A 7,565-nucleotide genomic window follows, 5' to 3' on the forward strand; every position below is an offset into this window, starting at 1 on the left:
AGGAGACCCGTAGGTGAAGAAAGTGGCCAAAGTGAAATGGGAATTCTGCTGCCTTCCCACTGAGCTTGGAGGGCTGGGCATTGAAAATATGGTTGACAGAATGGAGTTGGTTGCATCTCTATCTAGCGATCAATAACTTCCAATAAAGTGCCATATCCACTTAGCTTCTGCAAGAGATTGCCGCATTGCTGTTGAGGTGCGAAGACCAGGATGCGGTGGGCGGTAAGGCAAACACCGGCAGCCACACGTTGTAAGGAAATCTGCCACATCCCCTGTTTGGCTCTCTCGTAGCTAGCTTGTGGGAAGCCTTGTGGCGTGCGCGTTTGTCTTCTGTTTACAGGAGAGGGGGAGAGAGCGAGAGCAACAGGAGACCCTATGGCTACCACTTTCTCTAGCTCCTTTACAGTCGCCTGCGTCTTCTCCCTCTCTTCCCTTGCCGTCTCGGCCTCCTCTGCCTGTTCCACATGAGATCACATTATCCCTTCGCCCTTCGCCAAACTCACAGGCGTCAAGCTCTCCTCCACCTCGACCTTCTATAGCCACCAACACCAGCAGAAGAGGAGCAGCCGCAGGGGTAGCCAGCAAGTCCCCCATGTCATTGCGACAGCAGCCGTGGAGACCGTGTGCCGAAGACCGATACCTCCCTGGTGGAGAAGTCCATCAATACCATCCGCTTTCTCGCGATCGTCGATGCCATGGAGAAGGCGAACAGTGGGCACCCGGGCCTGCCCATGGGATGCGCCCCCATGGGCCATATCCTCTACGATGAGATCATGAGGTACAACCCCAAGAACCCCTACTGGTTCAACCGAGATCGCTTTGTCCTCTCCGCTGGCCACGGCTGTATGCTGCAGTACGCCCTACTCCATCTCGCCGGCTACGATAGTATCCAGGTCCGGTCTCTCTCTCTCTGTCTCCCTCTCCCTCTCCCTCTCCCTCTTCCCTCCCCTCCCCTCCCCTCCGCTCCCTCTAACTTACCTGCCTTCCCTTGCTGAGCGGCGCTCTGATTCACTGTGTGGCCTTGGCAGGAAGATGATCTGAAGCAATTCAGGCAGTGGAAGAGCAGCTCCCGGTCATCCTGAGAACTTCGAGACCCCTGCTATCGAGGTCACCACCACAGGTGTGTGTGTGCGCGCACTGTCTTTGCCAATGTTTTTGATTCCTCATACTCAGAAATGCAAAGTCGTGTCTCGCAGGCCCCCTTGGTCAGGGCATCTGTAATGCCGTAGGCTTGGCGCTCGCCGAGAAACATCTAGGCCGGGTTCAGATAAGGCGGCAGCCAAGCTGCCGCCAGCCTGCCATGTAATCGCAGAGTGCCCCATGGCACTCTGTGTTCACAGTGGGCGGTGGAAATCCACCCCCCCTTGCCACGTGATGGAAGAAGCTAGTTGATATTGTGCCGACCCCCCCCCCTCGCCCAAAACGGATTCCAGCCATTTTTCCCAACGGCCATTTTCGAACGTTCATTTTCCAACGTCCCTCCCCCCCCAACACCCTTCAATTTCCTATAAATTAAAGGGTTTAGGGTGAGATTTTGTACCCTCTAGAATTTCTAGAGAACATAATAAGCTTCACAATTTCCATTCTCCAAGGTGCTTTTACATGCACTTCAATCATGCTTTCTTTTTATCCACCCATTTACCTTTCTTTTAATGTTTTTGTGGTACACTTGCCATGCCTTTGACATTGTGTGCTTTTGTTTTTCTTTTAGGGGTGTGCGAAAAGGGCGGGAGGCAACGTGAAGCGAGCGCATAAGGTGACCCCTCACAAACCGCATTTCCATTATCATGACTTATCTATGTGTTTTTAATTTATGTGGTGCTAATATTCTCTTCGTGTTTGATGTAGGTACTATGGATTCCAACACGAGCCATGAATTTGATTCATCGCAACAACGAGGCGACGATGATCCTATTTTCTCCCAAACTTCTCTCCTGCACTCTAATTTCTATTCATTTCCCCATCCTCCTTTTCATGTGCCACCTCATGGCTTCCAAGCCATGCTCAATTCTCCTTCCTTTTCTCCAAACTCTCCCTTCATGTTTCGCCCCCCCCATTCACCTATGGTAGCACAACCTCCTAATCGATCATCCCCCCTAGGTATCCCAAACATGGGTTCCATTCCCAATTCCCCAGGAAGCCAACCATCACCCAACTCACTCAATAACCCCCCTTTATCTTCTCAACCAAAGCGAGTTCGTGGCATGAGGAAGGAGCCTAGCGATGAGGAGATTGTGTCAGAGACCCAACCTGCGCCAAAGAAACCCAGGAACTCCAAAAAGAAGGTGGTGGTGGACTTGGGGAAAGATGACGACAACGACAATAAGAAAAGCAAGTGGCAAGACTTTTGGGTTGACCAACTCATTCATGTCAGGGGGGGCATGAGTGAGGAGTTCAACAATCCTGGGAAACAAGGGGTCAACTTGTGGGCAAAGGTGGCCACAAAGCTAGCCGGCATTTACCCTGATTTCAATAAGGATAGTGAAAGTTGTCGCAAGAAGTGGTAAGCGGTGCTAGCAAAATATAGAGTGGACAAAGCTCACAACTCGGTATCTGGCAATGACAGGAGGCACACATGTAAATGGTTCGATGTGGTGGATGAGTATTACCACGATAGAGCCACGGTCACTCCTCTTAGCCACGCTTCTTCATCAACAATGGATGATGCTACTTTCCCCGGCGGTGACAAGGATGAAGTAACTATAGCACTAGATGACGAGAAGCCACAAGCACCCATGTCCTCAAGTCGTCGAGTGACTCCCAAGTATGAGGAATCTTTGGCCACAATGGCCGATACTGGGAAACATCTATTGGACCATCTCAAGGAGACCTCTAGCCAAAATGTTGCCTTGGAGAGGGAGCGACTGAAGATATTGGCAGGATTGCATGCCACAATGAGTGAATTCCTTAAGGAAGGAAGGGGGGGCAACAAGTAGCCTTGGCGGAGGAAATTCTTGTTATTATTCTTGTATGAGTTTATAAAGTTTGGGATCTCGACGTTGCTTTGTTCCTATGCATTGTATGGATTTATGAATGTTTCTAAGCTCCTAAGAAGCCATATAAGCTGAGAATTTAATATGTATCAACTTGTTTTGGATTTGCAGGTGACAATGGGCATGTCCAAAGACATTGCACTCTATTGTGCGTGGTTGTGTTCTATAGCGATCTATGAATTGCTTAAAGAACCAAGCATGCACAATGATGAGTGCATAGTGCAGACTTGGTTGCATGTTACCGAATGCATGGCACGATCTGTGAGGTTGAGGAAGATTGCGAACCGTAGGAGGGGTCATGAACACAGACAAGCGTGGGCATATCCACGGCCTCAAGGCTTTGTAAAATGCTATCTCCTAAGTGCTTATAGTGCTACCATGTTCAAGCGGCGTCTTAGGGTTAGCAAAGAAACCTTTCATTACCTTTGTGGGAGTCTAGCACCATTCATGCAAAAGAAAACCACAAACTTCCGTGTGCATGTGTCTATTCAAGATAGGGTAGCCATTGCTCTAAGCAGACTTGCTACAGGAGATGGACTACTGGGCCTTGGTGACACCTATGGTTGCGCTAAGAGCACATGTTGTGAAATAATCCTTGCATTTTCCAAGGCAATTGTGAAATCGGGTCTCCGGAATATGTATATAAGATGGCTTCAAGATCTCGGCTTGCAACTTTAGCACGAGAGTTTGAGGCACTTAGGGGAATTCCCTACGTCGTTGGTGCGATAGATGGTTCTCACATCCCCATCATTGCACCCCGTGACAACCATGTTGACTACTTCAATCGGAAAGGGTTCCACTCTATTTTGCTACAACTAACAGTAGCCGCCAATTGCTCAGTATGGAATTATGATGTCGGTTGGGCCGGATCAGCGCATGACTCCTTGAACTTCTCCAGAAGTGATATAGGGCAAGCATGTGCAAGGGGCGAGCTGGGTAACTATTGTTTGGTTGGCGACTGTGCTTACCCCGCACGACCATACATGTTAGTGCCTTTCAAAGGATGCAAGGAAGGGTTGACACGTCTAAAGTACCATTGGATTTTCATTCAATCGAGCACAAGGATGCCAGTTGAGAGAGCGTTTGGTATGCTCAAGGCAAGGTTTCGCATCTTGCTAAAAAGATGTGACATGAATCTACGTCATGTCCCAGATCTTGTTGCGGCTTGTCTTGTGCTACACAACATTTGTATCCAACATGGAGAGTCTTTTGATATGGAGTGGGTACGTGAGGCGGAAGCAGAATTGTCAGCATGCTCTGGACGTGTAGAAGAGGATCGAAGAGCAATAGCTACCTCCATGAGGGAGCTTCAAGCAATACGTGAAGTTGACATAGAGGATGCAATGGAGCGCACTCAAGGAGGCAATGAAGGGGGTGCGAGTGACCTTGGAGTTGGCTCGGAGCGGCGAGATAGTCTTGCCCGAACAATGTATAGAGAGCAAGCAAGGATGAATGTCCTACAAGTTTTTGGAAGGGCGGCTTTAGAGGAGCTGGACTCACCTACCAACTCCGATTAAGCCTTTGTAATACAAGTCTTTTGTCTGGCTTATTGTGGTTTGTAGTGTGGCTTCTTTATTTTTGTAGTTACACTATGCTTTGTGGACATAATATAGCTTTGTTCTATGGTTTTTGGTATGGTGTTTACTCTTTCTTCCGTCGCCCCCCCCAGTGTTCACAGTGGGCGGCGGAAGAAGTCAGGCTCCCTTTTACTTCCCCCTCCCTATGTGAACACTTGGACGGCGGAAGTGTGCATTTTGTAAGAGTTCCACCTGGAAAAGTGTGTTTGAGAGTATGTTTTCCGCCGCTCCAATGTGAACCCGCCCCTAGCTGCACGCTTCAATAAGCCGGACGCCACTATTGTGGATCACTACACGTAAGCCTGTTTTCCACCTCGCTCCAGCTGTGTACTTGGCCTTAATAATAATATATAAATGCATATTTTGGGCAGGACTTTTTAGTTTGCGGCACATTTTTGCCTGCTACTACGGCCATGACTACCCTTCACTCTTTTGAAGCTAGAATGGATTAGGTAGTAAACTATGTAGTGAGATAAGACTTGGGGAATGAGCTGCTAGACGACCCAAAGGGTCATCTTACAACAATAGGAAAGTGGTATGACCACTGAGGGAGGTCACTTTTGTTCTTCTGGGTGGCTGTAAGCCTGCTGCTGATGGTTTATCTTGGGGTAAAAGCTTCCACCAAAGAGCCGGCGGCGAGAGGTCTGAGGCTTACAATAGTTTGGCAGCAGGTACTTAATCTGTTTAAGACTATGCCCAGTTTTGTACAACGATAAATTTGTTGTTACCGTGGATTTTGCAGACTGTGATGTCAGTCCGTCCACAAGTAGGATCATGTCAGTTGTGTAGTGTGGTGTTGCTTCTTGCCTTTTAAGCTACATTTTAGCAATCTCGCAGATATAGCCCTCTTGTAAGTTTGACATACATTTTTTGCTTGTAATGGTTTTGCGCTCTGTCCAAGGCTGCCTACCTTAGATTTGACCTGGGCCAATGTTCAGGTACTGTATTGTGGGAGATGGATGCAACATGGAGGGAATATCAAATGAAGCTTGCTCTCTTGCAGGGCATTGGGGTCTTGGAAAGCTTATCGCTTTCTATGATGATAACCATATTTCTATTAATGGTGACACGGAGATTGCATTTACTGAGAGTGTTGACGCTCGTTTTGATGCTCTTGGTTGGCACACCATTTGGGTCAAAAATGGCAACACAGATTATGATGCTATCCGAAAAGCCATTGCAGATGCCAAAGCTGTGTGACTGATAAGCCAACTCTTATCAAGGTCTAGACTCACCTCAGCTACGTAACTCTTATCTTGGCTTATATTTTTTATGAACGCCTTACATTTGCCTCACCTCTGCAGGTGACAACTACCATTGGATTCGGTTCACCAAACAAAGCCAATTCTTACAGTGTCCATGGTAGTGCACTTGGTGCCAAAGAGGTGGAGGCTACCCGCCAGAACCTGGGCTGGCCTTATGAACCCTTCTTCGTTCCAGAAGATGTGAAAAGGTGTGTAAGTGGAGACTTGTTTTCCGATTTGCAAGTTTCCAGGCGTAAAGGCATTGTACCGAACAACTAAACTGCGTGGAATGATTCACTTGCAGTCACTGGAGTCGCCATGTTAACGGTGGAGCAGCCCTAGAAGCAAAATGGCAGGCAGCATATGAGAAAAAGTATCCTCAAGAGGCTGCAGAATTTAAAAGCTTGATTAGTGGAGAACTACCTGCAGGCTGGGAGAAAGCGTTACCAGTGAGTCGTGCTGCTCTTCACTCTCTAAAGTTTGTGGATATTTTTAAAGACTGATCTCAGCTCGCAGATTATATAAGTAACCCCCTCTTTCTTGGAATTGCAGATATACACTCCAGAGTCTCCCGGGGATGCAACCCGAAATCTCTCGCAGACATGTCTCAATGCTCTAACAAAGGTTCTCCCTGGGCTTATTGGAGGCAGTGCTGATCTCGCCTCATCAAATATGACTCTTCTAAAGATGTTTGGAGACTTTCAGAAGAGTACTCCTGCAGAGCGCAATTTACGTTTTGGTGTGCGAGAACATGGTATGGGGGCCATCTGCAATGGCATAGCACTTCATGGTAGTGGCCTCATACCATATTGTGCAACATTCTTTGTATTCACTGATTACATGCGAGCTGCTATGCGCATTTCTGCGCTGTGTGAGGCTGGTGTGATTTATGTCATGACTCATGATTCCATCGGGCGGGCTAGGAGAAGATGGTCCCACCCATCAGCCTATAGAGCATGTAGCCAGCTTCAGGGCTATGCCCAACATCCTAATGCTGTGACCAGCTAATGGAAATGAGACTGCAGGGTCTTACAAGGTGGCTGTGGAGAATAGAAAAAGGCCTTCCATTCTTGCTCTCTCTCGACAAAAGCTTCCTAACTTACCTGGCACATCTATTGAAGGAGTTGGAAAGGGAGGCTACATCATTAGTGACAATTCAAGTGGGAATAAGCCTGATTTAATTCTGTTTGGAACTGGGTCTGAGTTGGAAATTGCATTCAAAGCTGCAGAAGTCATAAGGAAGGAGGGAAAAACCGTCATAATTCTTGAGGCTGCTTAGGTATGCGCTAATTTTGTGTTACTTCTGAATGTACTTTGTAATGTGAGATTCTTACGATGTAAGCATCTGGAGTTTCAAGCAACACGAAAGTGTATATGTTGGAAATTAATGAGAATTGAGCTTTTCAGACAGAAGAGTTAGTGCTGTGTGTGTGGGCCAGTTTCCAAGCTTCAACTAGTTGCTAGAATGAAAAACCAGTCGTAGTTTGGGAGAGGATTAAAGTGTAGAGAGACAAAATCACCACCTTTTATGCTCAGCACACAGGATTTAGTGCTGGGTAAAAACTAATAAGTTCACACAGGATTTAGTGCTAGCTAAAAACTAACAAAATCAGTCGCCAACTATTGGAAACTGAGAGAGAGAGACACACACAGAGAGAGAGAGAGAGAGAGAGAGAGAGAGAGAATCGTGCTTGAAATTGTCAAACTTTACCTGGGCTTTCAATGTCAATGCTGTTGTGAAGACTTGACGT

The 7,565-nt window shown here is 47.3% G+C and overlaps 1 pseudogene across 1 annotated transcript; it reads left to right on the plus strand.

The window, feature by feature from the left end:
• Positions 1 to 210: 210 nt before the first annotated feature.
• On the plus strand, positions 211 to 7,093 carry LOC147622380 (transketolase, chloroplastic-like; annotated as a pseudogene). The gene is made up of 9 exons (XR_015269429.1): positions 211 to 250; positions 470 to 893; positions 1,029 to 1,120; positions 1,197 to 1,256; positions 4,821 to 4,866; positions 5,509 to 5,793; positions 5,875 to 6,023; positions 6,119 to 6,263; positions 6,367 to 7,093. The product of XR_015269429.1 is annotated as a transketolase, chloroplastic-like (transcript).
• The last annotated feature ends 472 nt before the right edge of the window (positions 7,094 to 7,565 follow it).

Source organism: Cibotium barometz, chromosome 28 (assembly GCF_041138505.1).
Source record: "Cibotium barometz isolate CiBa-2024 chromosome 28, ASM4113850v1, whole genome shotgun sequence".
NCBI classification, from domain to species: Eukaryota; Viridiplantae; Streptophyta; class Polypodiopsida; order Cyatheales; family Cibotiaceae; genus Cibotium; species Cibotium barometz.